The sequence below is a fragment of the Prionailurus viverrinus genome, chromosome B4 (assembly GCF_022837055.1).
Source record: "Prionailurus viverrinus isolate Anna chromosome B4, UM_Priviv_1.0, whole genome shotgun sequence".
Lineage (NCBI taxonomy): Eukaryota > Metazoa > Chordata > Mammalia > Carnivora > Felidae > Prionailurus > Prionailurus viverrinus.
This window is the reverse complement of record NC_062567.1, coordinates 44,665,166-44,678,032: the sequence shown is the minus strand read 5'-3', so window position 1 is coordinate 44,678,032 and position 12,867 is coordinate 44,665,166. Positions and strand designations below refer to the sequence as shown.

General features: G+C 42.3%; 1 protein-coding gene across 3 annotated transcripts in view; it reads left to right on the top strand.

Annotated features, from left to right (window-relative positions):
- GRIN2B (glutamate ionotropic receptor NMDA type subunit 2B) overlaps window positions 1–12,867 on the top strand; it is a 413,917-nt gene that overhangs the window by 31,052 nt on the left and 369,998 nt on the right. The window contains exons 1-2 of one of the 3 annotated variants that reach the window (XM_047864810.1): window positions 8,894–9,069; window positions 9,725–9,782. The exons of the other annotated variants lie outside the window; for them this stretch is intronic. The gene's annotated coding sequence lies outside the window, so the exon portion shown is untranslated. Of the gene's footprint in view, window positions 1–8,893; window positions 9,070–9,724; window positions 9,783–12,867 lie in introns of those variants that run through there. 3 annotated transcript variants of the gene reach the window in all.

The following is a 12,867-nucleotide window of genomic DNA, read 5'->3' as shown; positions in this document are numbered from 1 at the left end:
CGTAGGGGGGGAGCAGCTCACAAGAGGAAAATTGAGGCAGATTATTTTCCCGAGGTGGCCGCAACATCCCCCACCCCACATGCTCTTCTGCAGTGTGAGCTGGCCACTCTCCTTCACGGGATGGAGCCTCGTCCCCCCTCCTTGTATCTGGGCAGCTTTGTGATGGCTTCTGCCAATCGAGTATGCAGAAAGCGACACTAGGTGACTTCTGAGGCTCGTCAGAAAAGGCCATGCAGCTTCCCCTTCATTCTCTTATGCTCTAGATCTCCCAGCTGCCACGCTGTGAGAGGCCACACGCAGAGGCCATATGCAGGTGCTCACGTTGACAATCCCAGCTGAGCCCAGTGGCAGCCATGTAAATTAAGAAATTCCAGATCATTCCAGCGCTCAGCCCTTGGAATCACCTCCCAGCTGTTTGAGTCTTCTCAACTTCCAAACTCCTAACTGTCAAAATTTGTGAGCATATAATAAGATGGTTGGTTTTTTGTTTGTTTTGTTTCATTTTTTGTAATACCACTAGGTTTTGGAGCAGTTTGTTATGCACCCATATATAACTGGAACACAAATGATCAGGATGTTTATTTAGTACACAGTTATGTGTATACTAATATGTTGTAGCCATTATGAAGCACACACAAAACCAGAAATGAAATATGGGTGAGATAAAGTTAAATGTAAATACAAGTTCTTATCTTTTCTTCCCGCACCTATTGAATGGTCTTGCCCAGTTGTTGGGCTGTTGGAGACCACACATAGTTGTATACATTGTATACATGGGCAGAAATATATGATATTTCTTGTCCTCTAGATGCCAGTGAGCACCTCACCAATCTGTGAGGAAGAGAGATTGGTGGGACAAGTGATAGATAGGGGAAGGCCATGTTGGGGAGGTGTTCAATGAAGGTATGCAGTAAGGAGGGACACAAGTAAACAGGTGATGGAGAGATTCTGTGAGATGGAAAACAGGGCTCTTAGGCAGCGTGGAGATTTGTTCTGAAGCAGTATTAGTCTTTGAGAAAGTGTAGTTTCATTTCTGTGATGACATGCATGAAGACCGCATCATATCCCAATGTGGATTCCTGCCGATGCTATATAGTGGTTAGTGGATAGGGATGTTGTGTTACAGTGTTACAGTTTCATGAACACAACGGGAACTGTTATGGAGAGCTGACTCTAGAGTTGAGTGCCTCTGAGTTCTTAATAGTTTTAGGAAGAGATTGGGTCCAGTCTTATTCCCTGGAACCTCTGGTATATTTTGTATGTGCACCCAGTATGCACATACAGACATATACTTAAGGTCTTTACATATATTTTAATTTTTATATCATTACATACATGTAGACCTCTTTATTCACTGCTCTTACCCCCCCCCCAAAAAAAAACAACAACACTCAACAAATATCTTTGGTTTTTTTCTTTCTTATTGCTGTGTATAAACAGACTACAGTTAACATAAACTGTGTTTATGTGTAAAACCTGTACAAATAACATATCTAATCTAAGAGTGTGGAGGAGAATTAATACAAATGGATTTCTTTCTTTTTCTCTCTTTTTCTGACTTACTCCCAATAAAATCTGTTTAGCCCTGTCTTACTCTGAATTCTCTTACTGGAACCGTGAAGTCAACCAGCTGCATTGTGTGGTGGCCAGCCAATGTTAGGGTTGTGGTTTACAGAAATTAGACTCTGCTCCTGCCCTGGAGGAGCTCATAGTCTAGAGGGAGAGACAGACAGATGAATGGATAATTATGTTCTGTGTGGTGAGTGCTGTGAAGGAAGCGGGTAATGCGTGCATGGGCACACGAGGGATGGACACCTAGTTTCCGTGAGGTCTTCCTGGAGTTTTGGTAAGTGGGGCAGTTGTACAGCTCTACCAACCATGAATTGCATGTACTTTGCTTTTGGAATCAGTGTGCTTTCTACAAACAGACTGGATTATTTGACTTGAATATCCTGTTAAGGAGACAAGCTAATTTGCCTAAGGGGACCTCTTCACCCTTTACATTTAGGCTGAATGCTTTTCACATTGGTTCCTATCTACCTCTGGAATAAATTTTCTCTAGCCTGTCTATCAAATAGAGAGACTGTTTGGGGATCACTCTGGTTTTTCAGTATTTCAACTTCATTTCTGGCCTTGGCCACTCCGTATATAGGAGGTTCTTTTTACCATGTCTGGAGTTGCCAGATTTAGCAAATTAAAACACAGGGCACTCCATTAAATTTGGATTTCAGATGAGCAACGATTTTTTAGTAAAGTATGTTGCAAGTATGACAATATTTGTGTACTTATACCAAAAGTATTTTTTTTTAATCATTGAAGTTCAAATTTAACTGGATGTCCCATATATTATCTGGAAAGTCATATCACTACCCTCTCTGGCTTCACTCCTCTTGGAATGTTCACAAGGCAGTGGGAAGTGTTTGCAACTTTTATCTCTAGAAGCACCACTTCTGGGGTGGAGATTTTGTCCTTCATTTTCCTATTTGCTTATCAAGCTTAGCTGTTTTTCTATGTTGTGTGTGGCTAGGCCTGTCAATTAGAGCATGTGTGCCAAGCTTTACTTCTGATATGGACTCTGGTGCTATTAAAAATCTGGCCTTTGGTTGAACTGCTTCTACAAAGTGATATCGTACCTAAAACTTACTTTGCTCCATAAACTTAGAGTGGACACTCTTTATAAGGAATGGTCCCAAAGCGAGAGTCTGAGGTAAGAGTGTAGGCTCCAGGAGCAAAGGGCATCATTCACTGCAGGTGTCTGAGACATTGAATCTGACAGATCAGAAATCCTTTTTATTTATTTCTTCATTTTTGACCATGATCTGGTAAACTGAAACTCTGGGCAAGTAACTTCTAGCTAGGCCAGGAGTCAACCAAAGGCAAGAGCAGTAATTTACAAGCAGGTTGTTCATGCCTGATACCGTGCTGAATGCTTTCCATGCATGTTCACATTTAATCTGCACAACAGTTTAATGACCTAAGTACTCTTATCACCCTCATCTTCCAAGTGAGGAACCAGGCTTCCGTGGTTAAATAACTTGCCCAAGGTCACACAGTCAGTAAGTGGCCAGGCTGGGATTTGAACTCCAGTTAGTTTGATAGAGCTCCGACTTCCTTTCTTTTTTCTTTAATGTATATATTAAATTTTCTTTTTAGATATTTATTTATTTGAGAGAGAGAATGAATGGGAGAGGGGCAGAGAGAGAGGGAGACACAGAATCTGAAGCACGCTCTAGGCTCTGAGCTGTCAGCATGGAGCCCGATACAGGGCTCAAACCCATGAACCGTGAGATCATGACCTTAGCTGAAGTTGGACGCTTAATCAACTGAGCCACCCAGGCACCCCTTTTATATATATATATATATATATATATATATATATATATATATATATATATTTGAAATGTTTGTTTATTTTTGAGAGAGAGCGCAAAAGCGGGGAAGGTGCAGAAAGGGAGGAGGACAGAGGATCTGAAGTGGGCTCTGTGCTGACAGCAGTGAGCCCGATGTGGGGCTCGAACTTACAAACTGGGAGATCATGACCTGAGCCAAAGTCAGATGTTCAATTGGCTGAGCCACCCCAGGGCCCTGAACTCCCACTTTCAACTATAATGCTCCACTGCGTGGGGATAGACCTGGGAATAGTAAATGCTTGCGGGTTGATCTGTCTATTCTGTTTTAATGATTTCTAACAAGGAGGGATTGATACAACCTCTTCAATAGCTTCTTGTACTGTGTGATGCCCCATTTTGACAGACTACTCTTCTATGTATAATATGATGTTTTTCCTTCACAGTAAAAAACCATTCCTTAGCTTCAGTGGAAGTAGCAAAATGATCAGTATCTTTTACATAAAGTGATAACTTTTTTTTTTTTCTCCAGCCATCTCTCAGGCTTTTCGGTTCTGTAATCAACATCACGATCAAAGATAATTCGAGCGCCTGTTTCCTAATGTTTTGTACTCTTTGCTGCTCTCTTTCAAATTCCTTCTCAGTTACATGTAGGAAATGCCTAGTAAGCATGTATTTGATGGGCTTGGATCTCGCAGTCTTCTCTCCTGCATCTACAGCATAGCCTGGTACCTATCCAAAGGTGTATAGTGTTTTGCTGATTTCCTTTGAGTCATACCCAGCTCTTGTTTGTTTCATTGCTCACCAGTGTGTACTACGTTCTTCTTGATATGGTGGTCTGTGATCATACTCAACAATTCCTGAACATGTACACAAATAAAAGGGTTTGTTAATAATCCTGGGCCCTCTAGGGAATGTCTGACACCCTGGTGTAGAGGCCACTGGCAGCGTAGACGTCACATGTAGTGTGATCATGAGACCGTAGAGCTCCTCACAGCTGAAGGGCCCCCACGTCAGTGGCTTTGAACTGACCGCAGAATGCCTCTGCAGCTTGCATGCTTCCAGTCCTTAGAAGACTTCAGGAGGCCCTGTTGTCCCTCTGATTGAGTGTTCATCTTGAGGGTCTTGAAAACCTGTGGCAGCCCCGGCAAAAAAATCAGGAAAAGGGTAAGGAAAATTACTGCCATTGATCTGCAGTGTCCTGTAGGATGTGGGAGAGCTTTGGAGCTTTTGGGAGCTCTCTTTTTGAGATTTCTCTGTAGCATCTAGGAGCTTTGGAGATGTGTGGTAGCTGGACATTGGGGGATCCTTGCTTCAGCCCCTCAGAGCACTTGGGGATACAGATCGGGGTTGAGTCCACTGGTTAAAGAGTTCAAAACTCTTGGAGACAAATCAGGGGAGAAGGTAGATGCTGATCTGCATTTCAGCCTGGATAGCATGCAAACCTCAGCTAGGTGAAAGAGTCATCAGAGACATCTTTTATCTTTCACCAGCAGACTCAACCTCAGTCTGTATCCCCAAGTGCTCTTGGGGTTGAAGCAAGGGATCCCCCAATGTCCAGCAACCACACATAGTTCTGCCATCACCTGCTGCAAGACTACTGACCTGCCCTTCTAGGGACCTGAGATATGGGGAAATCAGTAGGACCTCTGGGAGCAACCCTTAAAGGCTGACCTACCCAAACTGTCTTTTCCAAACACTTAGTTCTTTCCAAGAAAAAGCAGTCTGTGGGATTATGGTACGTTTGTGGTCTCTGGGTTTCCTGAGTAGCTGCCGGTCAGCTCAGAGGAACCAAAGTACCAGTGACTCCAGATGGTTGATGTGTCCGCAGAATTCCCATTACCCACCGATTGCCGTCCCTACATTCAGTGTGCTTTTCTGAGGACCACAAGTCCTGATCTGTGCTGTGAATCAAGAAGCACTGTCTCTGGTATGCTGATGGGATTGATGTAACCTACATTCAGCGGAATTTCACATTTTATAACTAGATGTACAGTTGCTTCTTGCAGAATCCAGGTCTCTTAAGTCTGAGGTCTTCTTTGCTTCAGAAACATGGCTTTTGAATGAATAGCCTTTGTTAAGTCCCCACTGCTGGCTGTGCCACCACCAACCGTGTTCCAGTCTTTGGCCTCAGAACGGAACCGGATGACTGTGGCAAACATGAACTTGAGACCATAGATATATATATAATCGGAGACCCAAATCGGTAGGGCTGTGCTTTGTCTGCGAACAAAGGAAAATAGGACTTCTTTGCTATTTACAGTGCTGTCTCAGCAAGGCACACATTTCAGCATCTTTAGTGCCTCCAGAGGGCTGACAAAGGTTTGTTGTTCTTTGATTGCAGTGCGGTTTTGAATTTCGCGTTGAAACATATGAGGCAGGGTTGGATTGATCCTTATGAAAAGAAAGCATTTACCCGAAGGATCCCCCCCTGGCAGGAACTTTCTTTAGGATTTTGCTATGAGGCAATGTGTCTATATTTGTCCCAGAACCTTCTTTTTTGTCTCCATTCAACAACACTTTCAGCATTTTGTATCGCATTTGCCCATGTGCTAGTTTTGGGTATTGTCTCCTTCCTTCCAGCGCTTTGTCTACATTTAACTGAAGGATAGTTGGCTTTTGAGGGAATAGGTGCCATACTTTCAGGGTCCAGGTGGTACGATGGTAACTTTCATCACAGTTTTTGCATAGACGTGTCTTAAAGGAGAGGGAAAGCCAATTTCAGGTTAAAATGCGATGCTTCAAAGACCACATTGCTAAGAGTAAATAGTCCAGTGTGGTGGGATTGTAGGTAACCTTTTTCTTTCCTCTTTCTTAAAGGCTTAAAATGTGTTTAATTTGACTTTATAATGAAAATAGCTGTTATTAAGAAGCATTGTTGAGTAAAAAAAAAAAAAAAAAAAAGTCTGCCGCTTCCTTGGTTCTGGGACAGGCCAGCAAGCCTACAGGGTGATAGATGACATGAGTTTAACATTGGGGAAGTGATTCAGAGAAGAATTCATGCCTCATCCTCAGCTTTGCGTTGTATGTCAGTGATGGTTGCCATGGTGATGTTTTTGGTGTCATCAGCAGAGGCTTTGGGCTGCATCTGGGAGATGAGCCACAGCCACAGGTGGAGTCCTGTAGGATCACTTTTTATGTTAGGGTTTCAAGTTGAAAAGGAGAGGATAAATGGATTATTGAAAATCTAAGATACAGGATGGAGAATACCCGTGGAGATACTTTGTTTCAGGAAGCGGGGTAGGATTGCTATTGGGTGTGCAGGGAAAACACGTGTGGGGTTGTGGCTGTCTCTGCTCCTGTCACTGACCACAGCCCTTCAGTGAGGGAAATCTTGATCTTTGACCTGTGTTACCACTGCCCTGGCAGAAGCTGGTTCCAGAGCTTAGCTGCTTGTTGGACCAAGCTGTTGACTCTTCCCTCTTGGGAGATAATGAAGAGAAGAAAGCAGTATGCAGCCTAGATTAGTGTAATCCTAGGACAGCTCACATACTGAGCCTCAGCCTTTCCCTACTTCATGGGGATATATATAGAGTGAGGGGATATGTGGCTACAACTTGATGATTTATTAGCTACGCTGACCAGACCATAGTCAGTGGGAAAAGTGACAGGACTGCAGTGATCCAGAAGTTCTCAAACATAGCATCCTGCAAACTGGAGAACAGCTATTTTCCTGAATATGTAAAGACTTTAAAGGAATATGAAGGCATGGATAATTTTAAGGGACTTCATTTCCAGATCTTCAGTTTTCTAGTATTCCTTCATAAAATCAATCTGCTTGAGAAAGTGTCATCATCCCTCCCCCCCTTCATGGTAATTCTTTTCTTACTTTACAAAAGGAAAGCATGTCTCTCATTTACTCAGAATTTTACTGTATACGTTGCCCTAAGGTGAAAGAACTTCTAGTGGGGCTACATAAAAGGCACAATTCGAAATATTTGTGTTAGGGTGAACTTCTTTTATGTAAGACCCCATAAACTACTCTTGTAACCAGATTGTTGAGGGATATATTTCTTTCTTTTATATATATATATAATTTATTGTGAAATTGGTTTCCATACAACACCCAGTGCTCATCCCAACAGGTGCCCTTTTGAGGGATCTATTTCTAATAAGATCTTTTGCATTTATTTTTAAAATTGTGGTAAAATATACATAAAATGAAATCTAAGGTTTTACTACTTAATGCTCATCTGTCCAAATTTATAAAGTATGTATGTTCTTTTCACCAAGTGTTTACAATTCATACTTGTAGTCATATCTCAATCCAGAAAAGAACAGGTAAACATATAGAGCCTATGATTACAGGTAATACAAAACAAGCATAAACTTCAATTTATATATGTACTGTGGTTGCAGAATGGTATGATAGAGAGTGATCATTACAGTACCTGCACGCATTTTACATATATGTATACATACATATATACACACATATACATGTATGTATACATATACGTACATATACATATATGTATACATATACATACATGTATGTGTATATGTATATGTGTATATATGTATATATGTATATATGTATATATGTATATATGTATATATGTATATGTATATACATGTATATGTATATGTGTATATATATGTATATATATGTGTGTATATATATGTATATATATGTGTGTATATATATATACATGTGTATATATATATACACACATATATATATATATATCACATTACCACAAAATCTTGTGGGGGAAATGAGAGAGAAATACAATGTGAGGGAAAAAAAGGAATGATATGCAGTTTATGACATATAAAGAAGAGCTGAATCTTCGATTTCAAAAGTGGATGGTGGTTGATATCAAGTTACTATGGCATTTGTATTCCATTAAATACATTTCAAACAGTGACATAACAGTTTATTTCAAAATGTTAGTATTTACTGTATGCCAGCAATTATATCCTTGGCAGCCATTTCAATTACCATGGAAAAAAATGTAAATGTCAATTTACATATGTTTACATACAGGGTACATAGGTTTAAGAGTCCTCTTAGGGGGTAACTGAGCAACAAAGTTTCTAGATACTATTCGTGTTCCTCCATCTTGAGTTTGTATGTATTTTATACTAACTTCAACACCTGACTCTCCTTGTTTCCTGCTTTGACCCCTCCCCCCCCCAATATTTTTACTCAGTATCTCCCCGGGGTGGTCCGCGTCATACTCTGGAATGTCCACAGAGCAGCTCTTCCATTCCCAAATTAGGCTTTTTCCTCCACCTCCTTGCGGTCCTGCGTTATTACAATATGGGCAGTACTTGGGCGTCCTGGTCTACCCTGTTGGGCATCTATCTGTCTGCATAGTCATTCCTGGGAATTAAGTCTGTGATAGAAGGTTTATTTCCAAGTACAAATGCTTCATACTGTGCTTCTGAAATCAAAGTCAGGTGAAGAACCAGTTGCTTGTGTCACCTGATCTCATAGACTTCAGTTGGGGGTGGACTAACCTGTTTTTCCACTGCCCTTACACCTTTGATTCTGTTCCTTTGGCAAAATAGGCTATGGGGCGCTCCTGGGAGTCTGAGCCCTCACCCTCACTGGCTGTCATAGAACCCGTCTCTCTGGGTGCTGGTAGTACCCGTGGGCACTGGTGCTGTCTCCCTCGCTCTGTGGAAAGGCTAGCTCTGGAGAGAGAAGAGTGGAGGTGGGGCACAGAAAATCTGCTGTCATTGTGTTCACGGGAACTCAGCCCTGTTCTTACAGGTAAGACAGAGGTTCTGGTGTTAGCAACCGTGGTTAGTTCCTAAAGGAGCTTTCTTCAGGATAACACAGGCAGAGCCAGACTCAACCAGTAACACCCAGGAAGACAACAAGAATCTAGTGTTACAGAAAACACAGCCCTCAGAAAGGAAGTGTAGGTTAGTTACAGAATTGTAACACTTCATAAAAATGCTTACCTTGCCATTTCTCACGCTTTCTAATGTCATAATAGTGATGCATTCAATGGATTAAGCAGCTGGAACAAGAAGAGGACCAGGTACTTAGTTGCATTTTGTTTGGTGAGCTTGTAGGTTTTTTGTTTTTTTTTTCTGCCCTGCCCCAATTTGTTGCAGACCTTAGACCTCTAAGGTCTACTTATTATTAGTGATAATAATTACTGTATTCTTGAAAAGTACGTAATGCTAGAAAAGCAGTTCATTTTTTCCAGCCATAGCCATCTGAGAAGTGGAGTGATATATAGGAAATAACTCATGTTTTAGAGGAGCCATACAAACTAACCTACCCAGTAGTCCAGATCATGGAAAAATTAAAGCTCTGAGCTTACAAGAAAACAGGTAACTGAAGCGATGTTCAATCCCGTGTGCTGGCCCACAGCGTTCTCTTAGTTTAGAACCTATATGTTACTTTTGTATTCTAGACTACCTATCGCCATCCGAGGCACCTAGTAGCCACGTGGAAACTACTTGGATAATCAGGTAAAAGCCTTAATATTTATTTCTTAAAACCAAAAGAAATGTTTCTTTCTTGAAGTCGAGTCAGATCTTGAGTCATGGGTTTATATCACTGGCCCTAACTTTGTGACCTTGGCAAGTGATTTTACTTTCCTGATGCTCACTTTTGCCATTTGTGAAATGAAGAACCCAGGGTCTACCTTTGCAGTTGAGAGGACTAGGGAAAGTGAGTATAAAATGCAAAGTAGGGGCTGAGCAGCTGTTAGCATTTCCTGGGAGGCATCTTGGTACCCCCTGCACATGGGACCGTGCTAGAACCTGGCCCACCGTAGACCACCCAGCTGTAAGAAGTGGCAGCTGACTTGTGTGGCCCTTCTGCTGTTGGGAAGCTGTGTTGGGACGGGGGCGAGCATTCCACCTGTGATATGGTGAGTTGTGTGACTGAGAGAGTGGCCTTGCCATGGTCACCTCTCCTCGGCAGTATGTGGTTAGAGAAGGGTTTTAGGAGATGACTAAAGGCATTGATGGGAAGGGGGTGCTGTGTGGCAGTTCGGAGGACCTTTTATAGTTGAGGAAAGATATAAGAGAGGGAGTAGAGAAAATAAAATAAAGGTGGGTGATGAACAGGCACATCGACATCAAATTGAGGTTGTCCTTTCTAGATTGGTTTTACAAGTGAAAATTCAAGTAGGCAAATCTGCACGTATTGATAAAGGAATTTATGGTTCATTCATGGATTCATTAATTTGATAGATATTTACTGAGTGTCTGCCATGTGCTGTGAACCGTTAAAGTGCCAGCAACACTGCAGTGAGCAGGCGGGGCCAGGGCCCTGCCCTCGTGAGAATGTGCTGGAATGAGAGAGACAATAAGCAGATGCGGGTATAACGATATCACGGAGTGATGAGTGCTGTCAACAAAACCGAAGACAGATGAGGAGACAAGTTTCTATTTTGGATAGATCGGGCAGGACAGACCTTTTGGGTAAGGTGACACTGAGCAGAGACATGAACCAAATGAGAAGGTGGGTCATGTAGCTATCTGGGCTGAGAGCGTCTCAAGCAGAGAGCGCACAAATGCAAAGACCCTGAGGCGGGAATATACGTTTCTGTTTAAGGGAAAGCGAGGAGGCTGCACGGAGAGAATAGCAAATGGGGTGGAAATAGGGGAGGCAGTCAAGGCCAGTTCACGTGGGGCTTTGCGGGCCGGGGCAAGAACTTGGGATTTTATTCTCAGTTCAGTGGAGAACCAGTTGAGAATTTCTGAATAGGGATGTAACATGATCTGACTTAATGATCCTTTATGTAAGCAAATTATCATCTAGGAGCCCGTCTTATAAATTGTCATTTGATTTGCACAGCAAGCCTGATGGGTTAATTCCATTTCAGATATAAAGGAAGTGGTATAGTCCAGCAGTTACTGGCTTGGACTTGGGGCTTGGACAGAATCACATTTGAATCGTGACTCTGTTTCTTAAGGCTTTTATGACTTTGGGCAGAATGCTTAAATTTGGTACATCTCTCTTTTCTCATCCTTAAAATGGTGCAATAATATCAAATAAGATCAAAAAGATCTACCTGCAGGGCTGTTTTGAGGGTTAAATGAAATAATATCCCCAAAGTGACGGCACACGGCCAGGCGCAGCCATGGAGTAGCGCTCAGTGCGCAGTTGGCCATTGGCCTTCTTATCAGAGAGGAATTAGTCAGGTCCCCTCAGCCCCTGGGGTGTTCCTTCCTCCACCCCCACCGGGCACTGCCTACCACTGAGGAGGTGCTTCGCCCATGAATGGAGATGGGGAGCGCCTCTGCAGGGACCCGAGGGGTCAGGGACATGATCAAAGTGCAAGCCAAGCAAGGTGACTATGACAGCAGGGCTCGGGATCCTCTGTGATTTATCCTCACAGGGAGACGTGATAATGAGACCGTGCTCTACCCCCAAGTATAGCGCTGTGTGCGCAGCAGGCCCTGGATAAATATTTGTTGGAGATGAGAATCCTTTAAAGTGATTATTGTCTCTGTTGAAGGATACTGTATTGTAAATTCCCATTCATTTAGGTTCCTTTACGTTCTGTGAATTCGGGTCTGATCTTTGTACTTTGTATGAAATGCAGAGTTGGGAACTGAATGACTTACCTCGAGACTTTGTAAAAAATAGATGATTACCTAATTTAGGCCTATCAGGACATTGTTAATTAATTTGCCTCATTTTATTTTAGTTATTATTCACATGTATCCTCATTTAAAATATTATTTGTACAGCCATTAAAAGTCATAAAATAATTATTTCCAAGAGATTTCAGTTTTCATTAATTTTGATAAGATAGTCTAGCCCTTAAAAATTGCAAATGAATTAGATTTAATTAACATTACTCAGTTGGACAAGTTTAGGTTCAAAACAGTAAATGCTCAGGCATATGGCTGAAGAGTCGACAGGGTATGCGGGGGAGGGAGGTGAGGATTGGAAGAAGAATTTTTCTCAGGCCCTGGGGAACAATTCCAGGAAAATAAACAGTGATGGGGGTTGTTGCTTAAAAAGTGGATCACTAAGACATTTGGGGCTGTCCTCCCTGCTCCCAGTCACATCACTAGTCCAGTCCTTTGCCCACAGCCACCGATAACCCCCCAACAAAGCCTGGGGTCTCAGAATCCTTTGGTTCCAGTGGGAAAGCTAAAATGGTTGTAGTTAGGGGAGACAGATTTGGATTTGCACATGGAAGATGGTCAAAGGCAGTCCCATTTCACAGGTTTATAGACCAGTGGTTTAAAGATTGAAGGCCTTGGGACAAACTTGAACCAGTTGTGACTCACACATGTGCACCGTCTTTGACCTTTTGCCCAGGAGAGGGCAGTAACATGCTAACATTGAAGCTTTTCCAGTTGTCCTTAATAGACACTGCGAGAGCCTGTACAGAATTAGTCACAGTTGAGCCTCATTTTCATTCTCACCTCATCAACATTCACTTTTACATTTAGTTGTTTCAACCTTTGTCTCCCGTGGTCTGCGCACATACAGATCTGGAAGTGACATTTTTCACCCGTTCTTAGGATACTAACAGACTGGAAATCTGCAGTGATGCTTTCTTATGTTTAATGCTGTGAATGCTGCAGG